This window comes from Peromyscus maniculatus, chromosome 4 (genome assembly GCF_049852395.1).
Source record: "Peromyscus maniculatus bairdii isolate BWxNUB_F1_BW_parent chromosome 4, HU_Pman_BW_mat_3.1, whole genome shotgun sequence".
Lineage (NCBI taxonomy): Eukaryota > Metazoa > Chordata > Mammalia > Rodentia > Cricetidae > Peromyscus > Peromyscus maniculatus.
The window spans coordinates 21,455,563-21,479,699 of NC_134855.1; the positions used below are offsets into that span (position 1 = coordinate 21,455,563).

Genomic DNA, 24,137 nt, shown 5'->3' on the forward strand with positions numbered 1-24,137 from the left:
TATGGCTGCATGGGTATGAGTACTTGTGTGAGCATGAGGACTTGAGCTTAAACCCTAAGAATTCATGTGGAAAACCCAGAAACATCCAGACCTATTAGGCCCGAGTGTTGTGGGGCAGAGATAGCAGATCCCAGGAGCTTGCTAGCTAGTCAGCCTAGCTGAAACAGCAATGACGAGGTTCAATGAGCAGCCCTGTTGCAAATGGAAGAGAAAGGTAGTGATAGAGAAAGGCATATTATGGCCCAGCCCCCACACTGTGTGCATGTACACACACACACACACACACACACACACACACACACACACACACACTCACACTCATACACTCACACCTGTATATAAATTACAGTTTCATCTGAAAGTGTAGATCAGTGTAACAGTTCTTTCCTAGCATTCACAGAGCCCCGGGTCCAATCTTCAATACTGAAAACAACAAATAAACAAATGAAGAAAATCTCTCACAATTTGTGTATGGTGTTTGAGTGAAAGGTACTAGAGTTCTTATCCACAAACCTAACATTGAAATGGCTCATCTTTTTTTTTTTTTCTAGTTACTCTCAGAGCTTGAGATAAATATAATGTCCTTTAATTGAGAAAACTTTCTTCAGTAAAATAAATACTGTCATTTTAATTGGGGGAATTTGAAGAATTTAAACATGTGTTCAAATAAATAACTTTCCATATTCCCTCATGCATAATTACATATATTATTTAAAAGTGTAATGTTTCATTGAATACAAAATAAGAAAATACACATTTATTTGTAATCCAATTATGTATTTTCACTAGAAAACAACTCTCCTGCCATTGTTTTTCTTATCTGGAAAAAAAACCCACAACTGATGCCATATGTATTATAAATAAATTCAGTATGTCTTTGAAGTAGTTATTTAATTATGTTACTCAATATGTATTCATTAAGACAAAACCCTTTCTTTAATCTCATTTTGGTTGCTAAAGTTGATTTAAAAATTACTCAGATAAAATTTATATTTTAAATGGCAATACATAATGTGAAAGTCCTTGTAATAAGCTCAAAATGCTTAAAGTATGCTATTAAGAAGAATTCACAAAAGGAGAGTTTTAGTATAATATTGAGTGTACATTGAAAGGAGATGATAGAAATTGAAACCTCGTTAGCAAGGGTAAGGGTGAGTAGTGTTGTCTATCATATTAAGAATTGCATAATTGTATAGAAAAGTACCAGTCAACAAGTCTATCTGATTTTTTCAAATGTTTAGTGTCAAGTGCTGTTCTCTATATTCCTTTCTCTACTGTGCCCCTGTCCCATTTAACTCTCCCTCATCCCTTATTTCTTTGAGCGTTTTAAACCTCTTCATTCCCTCTCTCCTTCCTTGAAATCACCTTTGCATGGCTAATTTCTGATTACCTGACCTCTATAGGTATTTCCCATCCAACACAGTTTTCTGAAGATTCAAAGATAACATCCACAAATAAGAGAAAGTATGTGTGCGGGTATTGGTTACCTCTCTTGGAATGATTTTTTTTCAACTACAATAATTTGACTATGAATATTCTAATTTTTCCAGAAAACCCTAGCAGTAGTCCATTGTGTAAGCATCCATATTTAAATATTTTTTCTTCAGTTGGTAGACATGTAGGTTACTTCCATTTCCTGGCTATTGTATAGATCAATAACAAAGATAGATAAGCAGGTATCATTGTAGTAAAATATTGAGTCCTTAGGGTATGTATACAAGAATGTCATACTTAGATGATGTAGTTGATTTTTTTTTCTAGCTTTTCCAGGCACAACCATGCTAATTTCCATAATAGCTGTACCAGATTTCACTCCCACCAATAGGGAATAGATGCTCCCTTTCTCCAATGCATGGCAACAATTGTCGTTGCTTGTTTAGTTCTTTTCAATTCTACTTGGGGTAAGATGAAATCTCAATGTAGTTTTAATTGGTATTTTCCTGATGACTAAGTATAGTGACTCTTTTTTTGAATGTTGGTAAGTCATTTGTGTTTCATCTTTTGAGAACATTTTGTTTAGATCCATACACCAAGTTTAATTGGATTGTTTGTTTTCTTTATGTTTAAGGATTATTATTATTATTATTATTATTATTTAATATTAATTATCATTATTTTCTGTATGTTCTAGGAATTAATTCTCTCTCAGATGTATGGCTAGTAAAAAAATTTTCACATTTTGTACACCACATCTTCACTCAAGTGATGATGTTCATGCTGTACAGATGATTTTGAGTTTCATAAGGTCACAATTGCTAATTGTTGGTGTAAACACCTGTGCTAATTTGGTCCTGTTTAGGAAATAGTTTCCTGGGATAATGAACTCAAATGTATTCCCTATTTTTTCCTGTATTGGATTATGATATCAGGTCTTATGTTGAAGTCCTTGTTCTGCTTGGCGTTGAGTTTTGTGGAGGGTAAGTGTAGTGGTCTGAATAATAAATGTTCGGCATAGTGTTGGGTATTTGAGCACTAGGTCCTTAGTTGTTGTCCCTATTTGGAGAATGTCTATGTGGCAGAAAAAGCCTTTGAAGGCTTTTCTGGAAGAAATATGTCACTGGGGGTAGCCTTTGAGGGTAAAACAATCATGCCTGTTTCCATTTTGCTTTTGATGTTTGGTGCTTGTGGTTTGCTATATTGAGCTCTTATTTCCTGCTCCTATTCCTTAATTCCTGTTCACCATGCCTTCTACTTGTTGTGTCTGCCCTTCTATCAAGGACACCTTTCAAATCAAATGTTACCAAGTTAGGAAACATTTATATAATAAATGTCCTGTCCTGTGAAAGCATCTTTTGTCTTTCACATAAAGCTAGCAGTTCTTCCTATATTTTAGAAAGAAGCTTTCTATACTGTGACTTTGAAGAGGGCCCATGTGCTTGCTTCCAACTCAGCAGGTTACCTCTCCTCACAAAACACAAACAGTTCTGTTCACTGACTTCTCATACCTGTACCCCAAGCTCACCAATACTAAAACAATGGCTGACTTCATGCCCTGCTTTGTATTAGTTTCAAGGGTGAGTGTGCAATAGAATTTAGGAATCAGTTACAAAGGTTTTAATCTGTTCTCCTTATCCCCAGCTTCCTGAAAAACAACACTGTGCTGAAGTTTTCCCACTTGGCTGTTTTCTGGGGTATTTGGCAGGATCCCAAAGGAATTGTGATTTTTTTCTTTTAATGAAAATAGATTATTTTTCTCACAAGATTTGTCATGTTTCCAGTTTCCCCTCTCTCTAGTCCTTTTGGTTTCTCTCCACCTCCCTTCCTATCTGGATCCACTCCCTTTTTATCTTTCATGAGAAAAAAAATACAAGATTTAAGGGATAATAACATAATAAAGTAATATATAAAATAAAAAAGACATAATAAACTAAAATATAGTAAGATAACACAAAAACTGAAACATCACAATTGGACAAAATAAACAGACAGAAAGCAAAGACCCTGAGAGAAGGCAGAAGAAACAAAGACCGGCTTATTCACAAACTCAGGAATTCCACAAAAATACCTAAATAGGAAGTCATAATATATACCCAAAGACTTTGTATAAACCAGTGAAGGCTCTATGTGTGATGCCTCAGCCTCTGTGAGTTCATATGAACTTTATTCATGTTGGTTTAGTGTTTTCTTTGTGTTCTTCATCCCCTCTAGCTCTTCAAATCTTTCTTCTTGGTTCCCTGAGCCCAGAGGAAAGGGGTTTGTTGAAGATCACTTTAAGGACTAAGTGTTCCAAGGTCTCTCACTTTCTGCATGTTGTCTGGCTGTGGGTCATTGTATTTGATCCCATCTACTGCAGGAGGAAGCTTCTCTGACAATGGTGGAGCAAGGCACTGATGTATGAGTATAACAGAATATCATTAGGAATTATTTCTATTGCTATTTTTCTTACCAATAGTATTTGGTTTTAGGACCCCAGGATGTCTTGTCTCAGGTTCTTGGTCACCAAAGCAGTGTCATGTATGGGTTCTATCTTGTGGAGGGGGCCTTAAATCAGCTGTTAGTTGGTTATTCCCACAAGCTTTGTGCCACCATTACACTAATATGTCTTGCAGGCAGGGTACAACTGTAGATCAGAGATTGTTGGTGAGTTGGTGTTTAAGTTTCTTTGTGTAGTGTCCAGAGGACCAGCATGTTCCTTGGGTGCTAGAACATAGGTGTAAAGGCATTATGCAGGCTCCAACTTGAATTCTCCATATTTAATGTGTTGTGTACATGATGTCATTTGTAATGGAACCTTGCTGTCAGTTTGTGGATAGAAATTTGTCTGGCAACAGCCTGTGTTGTTTGAGGGCTCCCATGAGATCCCTTTGGCCAACAATTCAATTATGTGTAACCCAATCACAATACTGGAAAGCTTCATTAGGTGAGAAAAGACAGTCAGCTGAGATTCTGTCTCTCTTGTAATTTGGCAATTTAATTTAGATCACCTTCAAATATGTACATATTTTAGAAAGATTCAACTTCATTAGGTTGCCAAGCTACCCCTTAAATACCCCTTAATTTTAGCTATCTTTCCCTATATTTCCTCCCTCTCTCCTACCCCTCCCCACATGATCATTCCAACTAAACCCCTCATCCATAAATATCTATTCTCTTGCCCCTTTCTAAAGAAATATATCTGCTCTCCACCCCCTATTCCCTTACACTATACCTAACCTTGGTATAACCTGACCTTGGTGGTTCTATGGATTGCAGCTTGTTTATCATTGCCATAAGAGTTAATACCCACAACTAAGTGAATACATACTATATTTGTCTTTCTGGGTCTGAAATACATTTAGGGTGATTTTTCTAGTCTATCCATTTACCTGCTAATTTCATTTTTTAGAACTTAATAATATTCCATTGTACAAATAAACTACATTTTCTTTGTCCATTCATACATTGACAGATTTTCAGGTTGTTTCCAAATTTGGACTCTTATGAATAGAACAGCAACAGATATGGTTGGGGAAGTATCTATGTCATAGGATGAAACATCCTTTGGGTATACGCCCAAGAGTGGTATTGCTGAATCTTGAGGTAGAACAATTGCCATCTTACTGAAGAACTGCAACACCGATTTCCAAAGTGGTTGTACAAGTTTGCACACTCAGCAATGGAGGAATGTTCCCCTACCACACATTCTCTCCAGCATGAACTGTCACTTGTTCTGTTGATCTTAGCCATTCTGAAAAGTGTAAGATGGAATTTCAAAGTAGACTTTATTTGCATTTCCCTGATGGCAAGTGATATTGCACATTTCTTTAAGTGGTTCTCAGCCATTTGAGTTTCATCCTTTGAAAAAAGGATTTTTATCTTTTTTTTTAAATTTTTTTTTGTTTTCTTGATATCTACATTTTGAGTTACACATATGTGTGTGTGTTTGTGTGTGTGTGTGTGTGTGTGTGTGTGTGTGTGTGTGTGTTGAACATTTGCCCTATATCATATGTGTAGTTGGCAAAAATCTTTTTCCATTCTGTAGGCTTCCACTTTGTCCAAATGTTAGTGTCTTTTGCCATGCAAAAGCTTTTCTGTTTCATAAGATCTCATTTATTAATTGTTGATCTCAGTGCCTGAGGTATTGGTGCTCTGTTCAGAAAGTCTTCTTCTGTTCTAATGAGTTCAATGTTATTCCCTACTTTCTTCTATGTCAGGTGCAGTCTATCGAGGTTTATGCTGATGTCTTTGATACATTTGGAGTTGAGTTTTATGCAGGGAGATAAGTATAGATCTATTTTCATTCTTCTAAAGGCAACCCTCCAATTTGACCACCACCATTTGTTGAAGATGCTTTTTACTGTGCGTTCATGACATCATTACAAAAGTCAAGTGCCCTTATGTGTATGAATTTATGTCTAGGTCTTCAATTAAATTCCCTTGATCAATGTTTCTGATTTTTTTGTCAATATCATGCCTTTTTAAAAAATTACTGTAGCTTTGTAGTTCAACTTGAAATCATGGATGGTGATACCAAGATGTCTTTTGTTATTCAGGATTTTCTTAGCTCTCCTTGGTTTATGTGTTTCTATAAGAAGCTGAAAATTGTTCTTCAAGTATCTGTGAAGAATTGTTTTGGAATTTTGATGGGGATTTTATTGAATATTTGGATTACTTTTGGTAGGATAGTCATTTTCACTATACTAATTCTACATATACATAAGCATGCAGATTTTTCCATATCCTGATACCTTCTTACATTTCTTTCATCAATGTCTTGAAGTTTTTATCATTCAAGTTTTTCCTTTGCTTTGTTAGAGATACCCCCCCCCAAAAAAAATTTATATTATTTGAAGCTATTGTGTGTGGGTGTTGATTTTCTTATTTTTTCTCAGTCTGAGTGCCAATTGTATACATAAGGGCTACTGATTTTTGTGAGTTAATTTTATCTATCTATTTGAAGTTAAGGTATGTTTCTTCGATGCAGCAGAAGGGTGGATCCTGTTTTCAACTATATTTTGTTAGTCTGTGTCTTTTTATTGTGGAATTGAGACCAGTGTATCAAGAGATATAAATGAACAGTTTGTTGATTTCTGTTATTTTGTGGTGTGTGTGTGTGTGTGTGTGTGTGTGTGTGTGTGTGTGTGTGTGTCTCCTTTTGAGTTTCTGGTCAGGGACTATTCATTCCTTGGGTTTTCTTGGATGTGTTTAGCTTGTTTATGTTGGGTGCCTTCCTTACTCCTGTATTTTTAGATAGAAACTGCTTAAATTGGGTTTTATCATAGAACATCTTCTTTTCTCCATCTATTGTAAATGAAAGTTTTTCTGGTTATAGCAGTCTGCACTAGCATTTGTAGTCTCTTGGAGTTTACATAGCATTTGTCTAGGCCTTTCTGCTTTAAGAATCTCCATTGAGATGTCAGGTGTTATTCTAATAGGTCTACCTTTATATGTTGCATGATTCCCCCCCCCTTATATTTTTACTATTCTTTCTTTGTTGTGTACATTTAGTTTTCAGATTATTATGTGCCAAGGGGATTTCTTTTATTGTTCAATCTGTTTGGTGTTCTATATGCTTCTTGTAACTTTATAGGCATCTCCTTCTTTAGGTTAAGAAAATTTTCTTCTATGATTTTGTTGAAATTATTTTCTGTGCCTTTAGCATGGAACAATTTTCTTCCTCTAGTCTTAGATTTGGTCTTATTATTGTGTCACAGATTTCTTGGATATTTTATGCCATGATTATTTTTAGATTTAACATTTTTAAAAAAGATGTGTCTTCAATGAATGAACTTCTTCTTTCCACCTTTGCAATTCTGTTGGTGAGGCTTGCCTCTGTTGTTTTTCAAGTTCCTAAATTTTTCATTTCCAGATTTCCTCAGTTGAGATTTCTTTATTTCTATTTTCACTTTCAGTTCTTGACCTGTGTTATTCATCTCTTTCCACTGTTCATTTGTGTTTTCATAGTTTCTTTAAGGGATTTATTCATTTGATCTTTAATGACCTCTATCATTTTCACAAAGGCTGTTTTTAGGTCTTTTTTTCTGTGCTTCAACTATGTTTCTATATTCGGGACTTGCTCTGGGAGGGTGGCTGAGCTGTGCTGGGGATATATTGTCCTGGATGTTATTGGATGTTATTGATTATGATTTTATGCTGGCATCTATGCATTTGGGATTGGGAAGATTAGAATTCTAGGTGCTGGTATCTGGTTTTGTTTTTTGTTGGGTGTTTTGCTTCCTGATTTCTGTTATGCCTGCTTCTTAGGAGAGTGTGATGGCTATGTGTTGGCTGGTAGGGAAATTCTTCTTTTTTTTTTTTTTTTCGATTTTTTTTTTTTTCAAGACAGGGTTTCTCTGGAACCCACTTGGTAGCCCAGGCTGGCCTGGAACTCACAGAGATCCACCTAGCTCTGCCTCCCGAGTGCTGGGATTAAAGGCGTGCGCCACCACCGCCCGGCAAGTAGGGAAATTCTTTTGGGATCCTGCTAAGTGAAGTCACTGGTAAAATGTGTTTCTGCATATTGAGAGCTGACATTTAGGAATGGGGTTGGGCTAGAAGAGAGGAGAGGCAAAGTGGATCCCCAGAAGGGAGGAAAGCAGGGTGTTCAACTAAGAACTCCCTGCATTGTTGGCCTGAGTGGTCTATGGCTTTATACAGAATGTGTATTTGAATTTGGAGGTGGGATAAACAATGGGTGAGAAAGGAAGTTGGGAGAACAAGATCTCTGTGACCCACTCAGGAGCAGGGAGTTAGGAAGCTGCTGAAGGTCTTTTGTAACAAGCTAGGAAAAAGACTAGGATTGCTTTGGAAGAGTTGAGGGAGTAATGGGTATCTCAGGTTAGTTATCTTGTTTATCTAGTCAGAGTGGCCTAAGGGTTCCCAATGAATCTATGGATACTTTTTAAAGTGTGTACTTATTCTCTGAATGTCATCAATACGTATTGAAATGCTTTCTCTTAGTCTCTGGTTTTATTTTCTCTGTCTTTCTTTTGGTTGATTCACTTGGCTAAAAATTTGCCAAAGTTTTACAATGACCCTTGCTTCATTGATTCATTGTGGGGTTTTTCTTTCTTATATATTTTTCTGATTTTTTTCCTGCCCATCCACTATTTTGAGGTGTTTTTTCTTATTTAATTACTTTAAAATGCCTTTGGGTACATTATTCAGTTTTTGAGTGATAGCTCTCAAGATTTTTCTTTTTAGATGGTAGGCACTATTAACTTTTTAGGATTAAATTCTTTGTGTCCCATATTTTTGGTATTTCATGTTTTAATTTCTAATAATTCTAGGAATTTTCAAATTTACTTTCTGATTTCTTGCTTTGGCCAATTTCCATTTATTAGTATGCTGTTAATTTTCATAAGTTTGTTTACTGTGTATAGTTTCTGGCATTGTTAATAACCAGCTATATTCACTTGTGGTCAGATAGAATGAATGATGTTATTTCATGTTTCCTATATTTGTTAAGTCTTGCTTTTCATTTTAATATGAAGTTGATTTTTGAGAAAGTTCCATTGTGCAATGAGAACAAAAAGTGTATTATTTCAGGTTTGGGTAGAATGCTTTTTAAATGTCTTTTAGATCTATTTGATTTATTATGCCATTTAAATCCAGGATTTCTCTAGTTAGTTTTTATCTGGATGATCTGTCTATTGGAGAAAGTATGGAATTAAAGATGGCCACTAGTTTTGTTTTGAGATCAATTTGTAGTTTAGGATCTGGTAGTACTTCTTTTGCGAAATACGTATCCTGTGCTTGGTGCATAAATGTTTAGACATGTAACTCTTTTAGTGGACTTTTCCTTTAATGACTATGAAATGTCCTTTCCTAACTCCTCTGGCTATTTTGATTTGAAAACTACTTTATCAGATATCACAATAGCTGTGACTGCTTCTTTCATAGTTCCATTTACTTGAACTATCATTTTCCATAATTTATTCTGCAGGCTTTTCTATTATTGGTATAAGGTGTGTAATTTGCAGGTATCAAAAAGATGGACCCTGTGTTCTGATCCAATCTCTTACTCTATAAGATTGTATTAGGGATTTGAGACTATTAATATTAAGAGTTACTAGTGAAAAGTGTGTAGTAATCCTATCATTTTATTTCCTTTGTGGTGTTTTATTAGACCTCATTTGCTTTAGTATTCTAGAATTGTTTTTTTTTTCATGTGATTATTGGACATATTTAACTGTCTCTTCAGTTATAAATATTCTTTCCAGTATCATCTGTGGAGCTTGCCTTATAATAATAAATTTCTTAATTCTGTCATTACGGAAAGTTTCCTATCTTTTCTTCAATTACAATGGATACCTTTGCCAAGAATAGTATTATTCTGGTCTGATATCTCCTGTCTTTCAAAATCTGTAGTACTTTGGTCTCTTTTCTGCTGGCTTTTATAGTCATCACTGAAAAAAAAAAACCTGTTTTTCTTTTGATAGGCCTGCTTTTGTAGTGACTTGATATCTTTCTCTTGAAGATTTCAATATCCTTTTTTTTTTTTTTGTAAATGTATTGTTTATCTATTACAGGATGTGGAGAATTTCTTTGTCCTGACTCTTCCTGTTCTGTATGTCCCTTGGACCTTAATAAGGATCTCTTTCCTTGAATTGTGGAATGTTTTCCTATGATACTGTTAAAAATTTTTTTTCTGTGCCTTTGACCGTTACCTGTGATTTATTGGTTGGGTCTTTTTGTAGTGTCCCAGAGTTACTGCATGCTCTGTTCTTGAGTCTTTTTTGTATTTGACATTTTGAGTGATCAAATTCCTCTACTTTGTCTTCAAACCTGATATCATTTCTTCTACTTGATCTACTCTTTGGTGAGGTTTTACTATACATTTTCTGTATACATTCCTAAATTTTTCATTTTAAATTTTATTTAATTATTCTTTTCTCTAGAGATCATATTTCTTATTATCTTCTATTTTTATATCTTGGATTGGTTTTATTATTTCATTCAATGGTTTGTATTTTCACCGTCTTCATGATGTTCTTTATTCATTTATCCTCTGAGTTCCCTGATCATGTTTATTACTGCTGTTTTGAATACATTGGCTTGCTTATTATCCAAGCCACACTTGTGAAACACTACTAAGGGAGTACTAATTTTTAAGAGACTCATTCTTTCAGTTATTCATAATTGTGTATCTTCAGTGGGGCCTTGGTATCTGGAATAAGGTTGTGTTTCTTGGTATGGAAGTCGCATTGCCATTTTGTGGAACAGGCCTTTGAAGCTGTTTCCTATCATGTGCTAGTCCAGCTGTATAAGGCTTAAGGTTCTGTCTTTGAGAAAATTAGTATTGATATTATAATGGGGCATCAAAGTTGTCCTAGCCCAGCTTGAGCTAAATGAGGTTCCTAAGTCCAGGAATAAGACTTCTGTAGAGTGAGAATATTTTCAGAGCTAAATTTAAGGATTTAGTCAGAAGTGTTGAGGATCTTTCCTATGACAACAAGTGCTGGTAGAGTTGGCAAAGTGAGTCTAGATCCCTATTTGAAGAGATGGTCATCAAAATAGAGCTTAAGTCATGTGGGTTTTCAGATAGATTGCCAATGTGAGTTTAATGCCTTTGCCTGGAGAGGGGCAGTCTACGTGTTGCAATAGTGAATGGAACTGGTGGCAGGAGTTATGAAAATTTGTTAGTACACAAAAAGAATATTTGCTTCAAAAGTTGTTATGGGCCTTAAGGTCTAATGTGGTACTTGGGTGAGCTTTTTAAAGTGTGTATGTGGGAGTGATTGTTATTAGGTATTAAAATGTGGCATGATAATCTTGGAAAGCTAAATACCATGAAGTGAGAGTGTTCACTTTACCTCTGATAAGAAAAAGGCATCCCAATAAGCAAGAATGTTGAACATTTGTTTCCTGAAACAGCTACTTACTTTGTCTCATCTTTTGTATTACAAGAATATATGCTTCACTTTGGATTTGACAACCAAAAGTAAAAAAACACACAATGTATTTATTCATAGACTTGTTTAGAAAATTAGATAAGAATATAAAGAAAGGGCTAAAATTTTGAGATTCAGATGTACTACCTCTAAAACCAACAGCTTCTATCTCTGAATAAGTAAATGATAAAGAGAATAAGACTCATATTAATTTCTTCTCTGCCCCTGTCCCAGTCTGAAGGAACTGTTGTTATTAATGAGTTATTAGTGAGCCGTTCTTGCAGCAGAGCCAAGTCATGCTTGTAGCACAAGCTCTTGATTATGTGTTTCATTGTAAGTCATCACTTCCACTCTTCTTAGGAGGAATTGCCCTGTTGAAGCCATGCTCTGTTATCACAAGCTCATGCCTAAAGCTAGCTTCCAGGGTTTGTGGCTAGTGCAGTAGCTCAAAGGTTGCATGCAACAATGGGGACTTGTGTTTAGGCTTTAGTATTTTGCGTTCATATCTTGATGTGTTTAGCAACTTCATCTTAAAACTGTCTTTATTAGTCGGTGTAATGGCTGTGCTTTAGCTTCAGGTCACATTAGACCCTGCGTCCTACCATCTCTTCATCACTCTGTCCAACTTCTCAGCTTCCTGATCACCAGCCTGGGACAGGTACTGATTCAAGATGTCTGCTATTTTTTCTTACAGAAAGCATTTACTTCACATTGGTGTGACTTCATGGTAAGCAGTCTGAACGATGAAGGAAATGTCATTGATTTTGATTGTTTTGAAGTATGTATCAAGTTGTGATTGAAAGGGGTAACTGTTTTAAATAATAAACATCCTCACAATTTGAAATAGTCATATACCTGGTGTGATAATTAATAAAGATTATAAATTTGAAAGGGTCTAAAACTATTGAGGAGAAACTCACTGAGCATGCTAGTGATTGATGTAGATTTGGTGACTTTAGGTGGGAAGACCTATCCTACATGGCAGTGGCACCATTATTTGAGTAGGATCTTAGGCTGCATGCAAAGGAATAAGAGAGATGAACATAGCATTCATTACTCTCATCTTCCTGACTGGATGTTCTGTGGCTAGCTTCCTCATAAACTCACAGTTATGATGACCATCTCCTCAAATTGTGAACCTAAACAAACAACTCATCCCTGCAATTGCTTTTGTAAGGTCTTTTATCAAAACAAAAAGAAAAGTTACTGATGTATATGGCCTTCTGCAGGACTATATTATCACAGGAAATGAAAGATGATGCCATATTGTGGAAAGTGACATTGTTTTTCTATGTAGATGGTAATCTGTTTTTTCTCCCCAAACATGCAAACATGAATAGATAAAATCTCCAGATCAGCCCACCCAAGATGACACTATCCATGACAACTCTAAGTGAAAATTGCAAACAATATTCACATAAAGAAAAACTGATAAATTTTAGATACTTCCCGCCTGGAAAATCAGCCATCCGTTTGTAAGCATCAAGAAACAACTAGGCCCGGTGGCAGTGGTACACGCCTTTAATCCCAGCACTTGGGAGGCAGAGCCAGGTGGATCTCTGTGAGTTCAAGGCCAGCCTGGTCTTCAGAGCGAGATCTAGGACAGGCATGAACTACACAGAGAAACCCTGTCTCGAAAAACCAACAACAACAACAACAACAAAAAAAAAAAAACCAAAAAAAAAAAAAAAAAAAAAAAAAAGGAAAAGAAACAACTAGGACTATTTTCTCCTCTTGCTGTCCTTTGCTTCTTTCTTCTCAACACCAAAAAGCTTAGAATAAGACAATTGAGGTAATGAAAAAGAAACCTCACGGTTTGCTTTCAGTTTTTCACAAGAGGCTCATGATAAAACTGCCTTTTAAGGAAAAGCTTTCAACATGCTGATGAGGACTTTCAAAGTGCTTCATCTTGTAAGAGTAGCCTTTGTGAATGCTTTCTGATGTGACAGTGAATTAAACAGATAAAACGGAAAGTTCTGACAGGAAGGACTTGCCACTTCGATGTTCTTCTCTCCTTCCTTCCTTCCTTCCTTCCTTCCTTCCTTCCTTCCTTCCTTCCTTCCTTCCTTCCTTCCTTCCTTCCTTTCTTTTTTTCTCTTTTGTCAAGTTAGTTTTGTGTTTAACAACATTCCAGGGCTCCTTTATGCTAAGCACATGCTCTCCCACAGAGCTATACCACTGGCTCCCACTTCCTAGGCGTTTTAAAGTGTTTTGAGCTGTAATGTTCTGAAATTTACCTATATTATGGCAGGATGTATATTTACTTCTATTTATTCTTCTCAGAATCCAATGAGTATCTGAAGTATCATGAATTTTTAAAGCTCTAAAAAATTCTAATTTAGTCTCATTTCAAATATTGCCTCTCTCCAGTCTCATTCTCTACTTTGGAAATCCTACTAGAAATATACAGGACTTCTATCATATTTTTCAAGTATGTTAGGCTGGCTTTCACAATTATGATCTATTGTGTTTTACATCTGTTTTCTGCTTTACTTCAATGGCACTTTGTATTTCCCTCTTCAACTTTGTCTCATCCGCAGCCTGTTCAAGCTGTGTGTCTTAGCAATCCCACGCTTTGTTCAGAAATTCTAATAAGCTTCTTTGTGTTACCTTCTCAGTGTTTTGTTGATTTTCACTCTGCTATCCTGGCATGACCTCCTTGCCTTCCTCTCTTTATTCCACTGGTCCTCCCACTCTTGCTCCATGGCTGTCAGTTTTTCACTATGATGACAAATACTTGAGAGAGTAACCATTAATTTGGTCTCATGGTTTCATGCCTGGTTACTCTTGGTGTCTCCAGTTCTGTGTTGAAGCAGCTCATCCTGGCAGGAACATATGTTGAAGCTACTCAGATATAGTTATGGACAAGTAGCAAAGAAAGAGAAGAGGGAAAATTTGGACCACTCCATACATTTCAAGTGCATGCTTTTGAAGACCTAAAGACTTTCTACCAACATGCACCTCTGGGTTCTCCATTACCTACTAATGAGCTATCATTGTAGGAAAGTCTTCCTATCAAATCACAGCACACAAGCATACAGGATTTCTTACAGTTTCACAGAAACCCCTTTCCATTTTTAGTTTTTTTTTTTTTTTTTTTTGTCACATTCTTCCCCTAGGTATATAACAGAACTGCTTCCTTTATTCTTTCTGTCTCATATATTTTCCTGTGATTCTGAATGTACTGATGAGCTCATACCCTCTTTCCTCCCTCCTCTACTTGTCTTCCTAGCAAATTTCACCACGGAACATATTTTGCTTATTTTCCTGTGCATCTGTCACTTACAACTAGAATATAAATCCCAGCAAAGGGAGATTGTTACATTTTGTAACCTAAGCAACCAAAAAACATGCCTGATGTAATCGGTCCTATGTTAACATTGGTTAAATGAAATAAGTATATGTTGTTGAAAGTATATACTTCTTTCTTTATTCTTTAATTCTTTAAAGTGTACATTATCATATAGTCTGATAATTACATATAATTCCAGAAGGTTCAGTGCTGAGTTTTTATTTAAAGCTTTCCTTTTTTTTTTTTTTTTTTTTTTTTGTAGAGTGGAATTTTGGTCATGTTACTGCAAGTGATACTTAAATTTGAAATCATATATATAGGGAGAGAATACCATTAGCTCAGATGAGACCAGTTCATTAAAGCCATATATGTTTATTTGTACACTGAGTGATGTGCATTATGGATTTTTTTAAGTAAATAATTCAGTATGAGTCCTTGTAGTTTTTTTCACCATGCATATTGTTATCTTACCTACCTCTCCCATCTCCTCTGTTTACCTCTCTCCCTCCTCTCTATGAAGGCTGAGAGAGTGAGAACTTGCTCTGCAGCATAGCAGTAGAGAGAGCACAGTTTGACTCAAACCCCAACATTAGCTATAGAAACCTGCTTCTGTGAAGCACGCCTTTAATCCCAGCACTCGGGAGGCAGAGCCAGGCGGATCTGTGTGAATTCAAGGCCAGCCTGGGCTACAGAGCGAGACCCAGGACAGACACCAAAACTACACAGAGAAACCCTGTCTCAAAAACAAACAAATAAATAAATAAATAAATAAATAAATAAATAAATAAATAAGTAGATAAAGCTGCTTCTTTTTAGTTCTCATATTCTGTTTCCATAGCTGAGGCTATAGTTTAAATGTACATAGCTCTAGCGATGACAGACATTCTATTTTTATGTAAGTCTGGGCGTTTGGCTTCATGTTTGAAATTGCTGGCTTTTAAATGTTAAGTACACTATAATTCAGTTCCTTGACTTGTTCTTATGACCAAGAACTTGGTCAAAGCAAGTTAAGACAGAAGAGTTTCCTTTCGCTGCCAGTGTGAGGATACAGTGCAGTGGGTAGTGGGAAGCCAGGCTCCCACCAGTGAGCTGGTCACACTGTGTGGTCAGGAAGTAGAGCGTGATGGACACCTGTTGCTCTGCTCCTTCTCCTTTCCATTCTGTTTGAAACCCCTGTCCATGGAAAGGTGCTACCAACATTTACAATGCGTCTCTTCTCACAGCTGTGCCCAGAGATGTTTTCCATGGTTATTTTCAAGGCTGCCAAGGAGGAAAACATCACAACTACTTTCCAAGATTTCCTAAATTTTCCTAAATTGTAAACGAATTCATTTCTGTCCTATCTAAAGACAACTTACTTCTGAGTCACGTGGCTTTGCAGTCTACCAGGTGTAACCTTCTCAAAACTATGAAGCACAATTGAGATGCACACAGGGATGATCATGACTCTAATTAAAATATACTTAATACATAAATACACCATTACGTATGTGCAGAATAGAAAACATATGAGTCACAATGTACATGCTCTAAATTTATGTCCCTTTATCCATAAAATATCCCTTAGGCCATGATTTGAAATTTATTCATCATTATTTTACATATATAGCCACAGATTGGCTAGGTTTTTCTTCTCTGAGTAGATTTAAATTAGGCTCAGTCTGTGAGAAATCGGCGGATTGTTGCTACAGGAAACTGTAAGGATAAAAATGAGAAGTGACAGTCCTGAGAGGAAGAGACGGAAAAATGAATTGCCAAAGAAGTTTTAAGAATCTGGAAAATCATAGCAATCTAGTGTTACCTGGTGTTCCTTGGTGTTAGTGGTGCACTTTGGAAACTCAGGGGCATGGCCATTATAAGTTTCTACAACAACTGTATTCTCTCACCACTGTGAACATTAAGAATGACTCCACTAAATGTATCTCCCCATGGGAGGCCTTACCTTCTTGTAGGAGGGAATGGGGGGTGGGTTGCAAGCAGGAGGTTGGAGGGGCACAAGAAGGGAAGAGGGGGATCTTTGGTATGTAAAAAGAATAAAAATTTTCTTAATTAAAGAAAAGAATGCTTGAAATTATGATCTTTTGGAATGAGTAGAAGAAAAAGTGAACTGTATTTCCAAAGCCTCTGGACCTTCTTAGGTAATAGTTTGCACCAAGATGGCTGAACAGGGAGCTGGAAGTACTGTTATGTGTCTGGATTGCTTGGAATCTACTGTCCCATAGAGTACCACATCCAACTGGTATGGTGTACTTATTGGCTCCATACCTCAGTCAGTCCTTTAAGAGTAACAGTTGGGGGGACCAGAGGGGGAACTATTTATCAGTGTAGGATTTTGAAACGATGTATTCTGAATCCTTGTTTTTGTTAGATATCTTATGGACCATTTCTAGGGCAAATTTATTTTAATCAACAATGTATATCATATTTATAAAGGACAGGATGTCAGAGATTATATCCATTGGTGAATAGGGGATCTATACTCTAAGCAAAAAGTGAGGTGTTCGAGGCAATTCTTGGTACCTCAGATGGCATTGCTAAGCATGCAGTGCCTTATTATCTACCCTGGATCTGGATTTGCATTTGTGAAAGCAAAGTTAAAATTAAAAACTTACTATACCAATGTCTTACATATAGAGAGAATAAGCTAACCAAAGGCTTCAGTCTCCTCAAAAATTATGTTTTAGTTAAAATTGATAAAATTTGGGGGTTTCATATATCCTTTCCTTTAATGTGGCCAAGTTCTGACAGTTTCTTAGTGACATGAGAATTACAAGGGTTTGACAAATCACTTTTCCAAAGCTGTGGTGAATTCTCCAAGTTAATAAGATCCCCTGGGGGCTTAAGAAGCCAGTTATGAGTCATGTCTCCATACCTTCTTTTACAGGTTACATTTTCTGCACCTTTTGGAAATATCTACTAGAGGAGAACTTGTAATTGGCATAGACTTTTTCGAAGGTAGTTTATTTTTAAGCAATACTGGTACTATGTTCAATGGTTGAAATTTGTTGTCAAGCAATCATGAACAAATATTGACTACTGAATTTTTGCATTGAAAGACTTCTATGAGATCAAATTTCTGAGAAATGCAAACATGAATTTCAAACTCTGAAATGTACCAAATTAATCTTTCTATGCTAATGATCTGGGTAATACTGTTATATTAAATTAATATATAAAATTAAAACATTATATATATATTATAAAATACATAATTTCATTTTCTATTAGCATAATGAATATATGGTGAACATATTTATATAGTTATATATTTATTTAATCCTTAACTCTTAAAATAACTTGTACTCTTTGAGTACTAACTCAAACATTGAAAGTAATATCTCTAACATTCACTATACGGAAGCAAGCATTGGCTTAAAAATCTAGATACCTGAGTTTTACTTTCTCCTCTGTCCCAAGCCAATTGAACTTCAGACTAAGTCCCCCTGGAGCTCAGTTCTTCCATTTGTGAAGCAAATTCCTCCCCCTGAGGATGATGATCAGTTTCATCTCTGGTACTTTATGAATCATGTGTGTGCAACTGCCCTGTCCACCTTTCTCATTTAACATATGAAAACAAACAAACAGTAACACAAAAACAAAAACACAGAGCATTGGATTAATGCTTAGGATCACACAACTGATTTTGTGTCCAAAGTAAAAATAACATTCCATCTCTTGGTTCTGACTATGCTGTTCTTCCCTAGAGATTCCATTGCAACGTGGGGCTGTGAAGACCCTTCAGGGAGCAGATCTCAGCTATTGATGCAGAAGGCCCAATGATTGGGGAAAAGCAGTCTCACTTGAATGTGCTTCCACTTTAAGGAATCTATTGGTAAATTTAAGTCAAAGAATCAATTATGCATTCTCATACATTGTATGAGTATTGTACATGTCAGTTAGAACCAACAGTAAAACAACTTCTAGGAAAGATCATCTGAATTACTTTTATTTCTCTTCCAAGATCACTGGTACAAAATCATATTCCAGTTCAAATATCCTGCAAGTCTATTTGACCCATCACAATTTCCCCTGAAATACTACCTTCAGTTTGAAAGTGGAAGCTGTTGGTAGCTTTTATAATTCCTGTGAGGTCACTGAAATTCTAAATGCTATTATTGGCCAGGTAACAGAACAATAAATTGCACTAAGAAAGGCTTCACTATAGAACCAATACTTCACTTTTTTTCTTAAAGAGCCATAGCTTATTTTACAAGGCTTGATAAAATATTGTACCTAAAATATCTTATTACAAACAGGAAAACAGAAGTACAAGTAATAGACTTCATCATTCCTGACTGAACTTGAGACTTTAATGTATTCTCATTGCCCATGGTTACTCCATAACTACATCTAAGATCATATTGATATACTTTGGCTAAAAGACATTATTAAAACTTTAATCTCAAACCCACGGGGAACTTGCCTCCATACTGACTAACTTTCATAGTGTATGAAGGTTCTATGAGACTTCAGGGAGAAAAATAACGATGGCCTTTTCTAGTGTGGGACCCTGCATGTGACAATACTGACCTGCCAGGCGTGATGGACCCACTGGTAATGGTGGCATGGCCATTATATGGTAATTAACTTCTTTCTGATTGGATCTGAGGCCTGCTCCATAGGAAGAAATTTTGTGTCTGGTACTGTAATCCTGGTTAGGGATTCCATGGCTAGGGAGGTCACAGGGTAGAAGCTGAAAATATTATTTTGCTGCATGGTGATGTTGTCAAATTGCCCATACATCTGGGCTGTTCTCAACCCAGATGTTCTCTTTTTTTTTTTTTTTTTGCAGTGGACAGCAGTCAATGCAATGTTGCCAAATGGATCAAAGTGCTGAGAATAGGGGAATGATTACTAAGTAATAAAGCAGATATTTCTATCAACCCTCCTACTCAATTCCATCAAAAGTAAGAGAATATCACAGAAGAGAATACAAAAGAATGTAAGAGCTGGACCATAGGAAAGAGTGCTGAGAAATGTTACCTTCTGGGCATGTTTCTGCTGTTACATACACGAAACAACAACAGCTGTGGTTACCTGCACAAGATGAAAACATCAAATACTCCAGCATAGATTAGGAGGGACTAAGTGATAATTCATCCTTTATTTAAGGCAAGCATAAGCCACTGTAAGTATTATAATTCTCAATAGTATAATCTATTACAACATCTATTATAATATAATATGTAATACTGTATTATAATCTATTTCAAGGTATAAAACTCTTCAATAGGTACTAAAGGGCAGAAATGGAGCCTGAAGTCTTGGTCCACAAACCATCTTATCAGAGGAAATCTTTTCAAGTAAAATGAATGAATTGAAAACAAAATTTTAATGAAAAGGTTATAGCATTTCTTTAGTGATTCTTAAGGAACACTTTAAATTGTCTTTCAAGGCCATTATTTATAAAGTTGAAGTGACAGAAGATATTGTAGCCATCACAGGGGTAGTGCAATATTGATTACCCTTTATATAATTCTTTGATGTTATTTCCTTCAAAACTTACTCATTTCTCTTCAGCTACTAGGATGTATTGTTGCTGGAGGGCTTCTCTCCAGGTTCCCCAAGCCCCGTAGTCCCACAATCCATGTATAAAATAATCACTCAGACGCTTATATCACTTATAAACTGTATGGCCATGGCAGGCTTCTTGCTAACTCTTCTTTTATCTTAAATTAACCCATTTTTATAAATCTATACCTTGCCACGTGGCTGGTGGCTTACCAGAGTCTTTACATGCTGCTTGTCCTGGTGGTGGCTGCCGTGTCTCCCCCCTCAGTCTTCTGCTCCCCAGAATTCTCCTCTCTCCTTGTCCTACCTACTTCCTGCTTGGCAACCTACTTCCTGCCTGGTCACTGGCCATCAGTGTTTTATTTATATAGAGCAATATCCACAGCAATGTATCAAGCATATTTAAAGCTCTATTACTTTCCATTTTAGTACAATCAGTATTGTACTGTACAATTTAGTACAATCAGTACTGTACTAGTGTGGGACACATGTATAGTACAATTATAATACAGTGTTACATATTTATAGGGATTATGGGCACTTGAAAGTAACTGAGTGAAATATGGGTTTGGGTGAGGAGGTAGTTGGAAAATAAGGCAGAGGGGCATTTCACATTCCCTGATACCCTTCATCTGAGCAAGGTTTCCTGTTCCCTCGGCTATCCTTTCTGTGAAATTTCTTTTCTACCATGTAGACTTGTAACTAGGGAGATAAGAAACTATGACAACTCTGCCCTTCTCAAAGCACAATTGCTCAATGCACTAACTCGTTGGTCCTCTGACATAGCCCAATCCTGCAGGAAGATGTGACTGCATTTTCCTTCACTGTCTGTTGTAATCTTCACGGTCTGCTTGTTCCCAGTGTCTACCTCAGAATGATTTTACCAAATGAGAAAGGTTAGAAGCAATTTATACAGCTCCACCACACTAGAAATCCTGTGAACTCAGGTGAGTCAAGGAAGGAGCAGTGATCAAGAATCCCAACACTGGTTCAGATCATTCCCAGACTAACTCGACATTCACTTGTAGAAACAATTTCACAGGAAGACGCTGCCAATTTCACAACAGGACAAGAGTCTCGCCATCTTTGTCACAACATGCTCCGTTATGAAAACCTGTCTTCAAAAACTGACAGTTATTGTATCTGGAATTGAGAGGGGGAAACCACACAGATTGAATGAAATTAGAGGCAAATTGTAAAAGTGTCTCATTTCCAAAGTCAATGTGTAGTCCCTGGCAATGCATTGAAAGAGATGAGTTTTGGGTGGATTTTTTTTTCTTTTTTTCTTTTTAACCTACTTGATGATTTTTTTTTCCTTTCTTTGCCTTATTGAATACACTGGTGTAGGTGTGAGCAAATTCTGAGGTCCTCTACTTGAAGTCTGGAGGGTGGGCAGTGGCATTGTATTTTGGTCTATGGCTGTGATGTGGAAGGAGTGTGTGGCTGCCACTCTCTGTGCTCCAGGCTCGGTTGACACGCTTCTGCCCCTCCTGCCATTTCTCATAAACTTCACCTCCTGCCCTTGTGGTCACACAATTGGCTCATTCGGAAAACTCTCTAAAGTTTTCAGTTGTCGGTCTGAAGAAATCCCCTGCTGGATTGGGAACTCTGGCCTAGTAATCACCAGTCTGTGTAGAATCTGATTGTCCTGCACTCTGTTGTTTTGTTTTATTTAGAACAGTTGTCCACAGCATCCTAGGTTTCCTTCTATTTATCATAATGACAACTTTCTAGAAAGTATGCTTTGGAAGAAGACTTTTGTTATCATCCTTCCCCACCTGTGGGCTGTTTCCAGTCATTTTCAAACCATATGTTAATGTCGTGTCCCGACATTATTTATTTATTTATTTTTCCTTGACTGGTGATATGCAGATTCTCCCAAGAACTGCAATTGAGGCCACCCTGGCAGACTCTGCAATAGACATTGTGAAGGCTGATACCACGTTGTGTTTTAGCAAATGAAACTGCCTCAGAGCCATGTCAGCTTGGCTGTAAAATGTAATGCCTTTTAGCTTCAATTACTGTCGATATCCTAAAAAGGGAAAAGCATAATACTTACTGCACAGTACTAAGAGAATGAAGAAAAATAACAAAAGAAATTTAAGGTTTTTTTTTTCAAAGTTCTGAGTCCATTACAGGTAAGACAATGTCCAGGCATAAACCTTATCAGTTGTGCTTATACTACTATCAGCACTTTGTATTGCAACTTAATCCTGACAAAAATCACTGAGTCTGAGGAAAACAGTCACTGTCCACTGACTGTAGGGCTGTCTATTCTTATGTTCTTCCGGTGGCTTGACAGAGCTGGGTCATTTGGACTGCATCACCTCATGAAACAAAGTCAGGGTCTCAGACTAATGCAATAGCACTAGTGTTGGAACTCCCCAGAGAAACTTGGATGCTCCTAAATGTCTTGGTCTAGGGAGTCTTCTTTGGCTTTGAATTTGAAACCTGTTTCATACATTTGAACAACCAACACATACATCACGAGTACAGACTTGAAATTCTTTCCATCAAAAGACACTTCTCATAGCACCTAGCTCAGTCCCCGGCTGACTTGGAGGGAGAATATGGTAAGAAGTCTGCCTTAATTTTGTTAGGCTGTCTCTGGTCTACAGCTTCCAGGGAATATCATTGCAGTCTATATGGGTAGCCCATGGGCCTGGCCATATTGTCCTTGCATAGTAGAAACAGGTAACAGCATTATGGTGATTTGCAGATATTGAGATAGAGTATAGTAGACCTGTAATTCTTCTCACATCAGAGGACAGCATCAGATGGTTATAGTCTATTAAACTCCATAGAACTGAGGGTTACTGACAGTATTTAGGCACCTTGAGAGGCTTATGTTAAAGATCTTAGACCTATTGGGCCTTAGCATTCCTTTCAAATCATCTTACAATCTAAATGCATGTTGGTGCATACACACACATACACACGTATATACACACATATAATAACACTTTCATGTGGATTTTTCCATTTACAAGTTTGATTGTGATGTGTTTGCTAATTTTGCATACTAAGTCAATTATTCTAGATATTAATGATACTTTTTTATTGTGCCTTTACTTACGTGATAAGTGGTTGTATTGGTGAGAAGAGAGATGCTTGTTTTACATCTATAAAATTTATGTATTTATAATCATCGGCCAGGTCCCCTGGTTGTGAAGAGCAAGATACTAACTAGTACCACCCTCATAGCATAGGCACTGCAGCAGGCACTAAGCCGCCTGACCGTTCTCCAGATTGGCAGGTGGAAAAGTTTGAGAAAATGGGTCGTTTAGGCAACACCTAGGGAGAGGTAGGTGCACAACAAAGCCAGGGTGAAGAGAGTAGGCACTGGACTGTTGTTAACTCTTTTTTATTATTTACAGTGGCTGCTTCTTAAGCAACTGCTATCTTCTTAATCGGAGATTGCAACTCCTCTGCTACCAGCAGCCATTTGGCTGCAAGGGCCACAGCCGGAGGAAATTCCGTTCTCTCAGGCACTGACTCTTTCAAAGCTACTAAGAAAAACTTTATCTAGATATCCATCTCTCCAAAGAACTCCCGGTTGAAAGGTTAAGGTGGGATTCAGCCCACTCAGAGAGGTTGAATAGCAGGTAACTAATCTCCCTTTGTCTGTGTCTTCAAAAAAAAAAGAAACCCAACCGCCATTCTGCTTAGTCCCCACTTTAGAACCCTGGGTATACATGCTTCCTCCCGACTACTTCCTGTCAGCTACTTGCTGACTCAGCCTCCTGCTCACAGGTTAATTTTATTTAATCAAACAAATATAACACATCTTTGCATTGTTAACAAAAGCAGAAGGGAAAATACAACACACTTTTAAATAATATTCTCAACACTGGACCTCTTGACAATCTCTAGACCAACAGGTAGAAAAATTGCAGAAATGTTGTCTTTTAGGCAGTGCCTGTGGAGAGCTGGACTGTTTGGAGATAGGGGATCACCCAAGGGAAGCAGAATTCTTGCTTGACTCCCGGTTCCCATCCGATGGCCTGAGACAGAAGATTGGA

At 36.9% G+C, this 24,137-nt stretch overlaps 1 protein-coding gene and 1 pseudogene across 3 annotated transcripts in view; both read left to right on the top strand.

Moving 5' to 3' along the window:
- The window catches only part of LOC102917208 (sperm motility kinase X-like), a 54,935-nt gene that overhangs the window by 22,684 nt on the left and 8,114 nt on the right, over positions 1–24,137 (top strand). The window contains exons 10-13 of one of the 2 annotated variants that reach the window (XM_076569369.1): positions 11,885–12,039; positions 17,489–17,559; positions 18,309–18,436; positions 19,397–19,732. The gene's annotated coding sequence lies outside the window, so the exon portion shown is untranslated. The remainder of the gene's footprint in view (positions 1–11,884; positions 12,040–17,488; positions 17,560–18,308; positions 18,437–19,396; positions 19,733–24,137) is intronic. The other variant, XM_076569368.1, reaches the window with a different exon arrangement.
- The window catches only part of LOC102925376 (sperm motility kinase X pseudogene), a 754,818-nt pseudogene that overhangs the window by 22,650 nt on the left and 708,031 nt on the right, over positions 1–24,137 (top strand). The window lies entirely within an intron of this gene.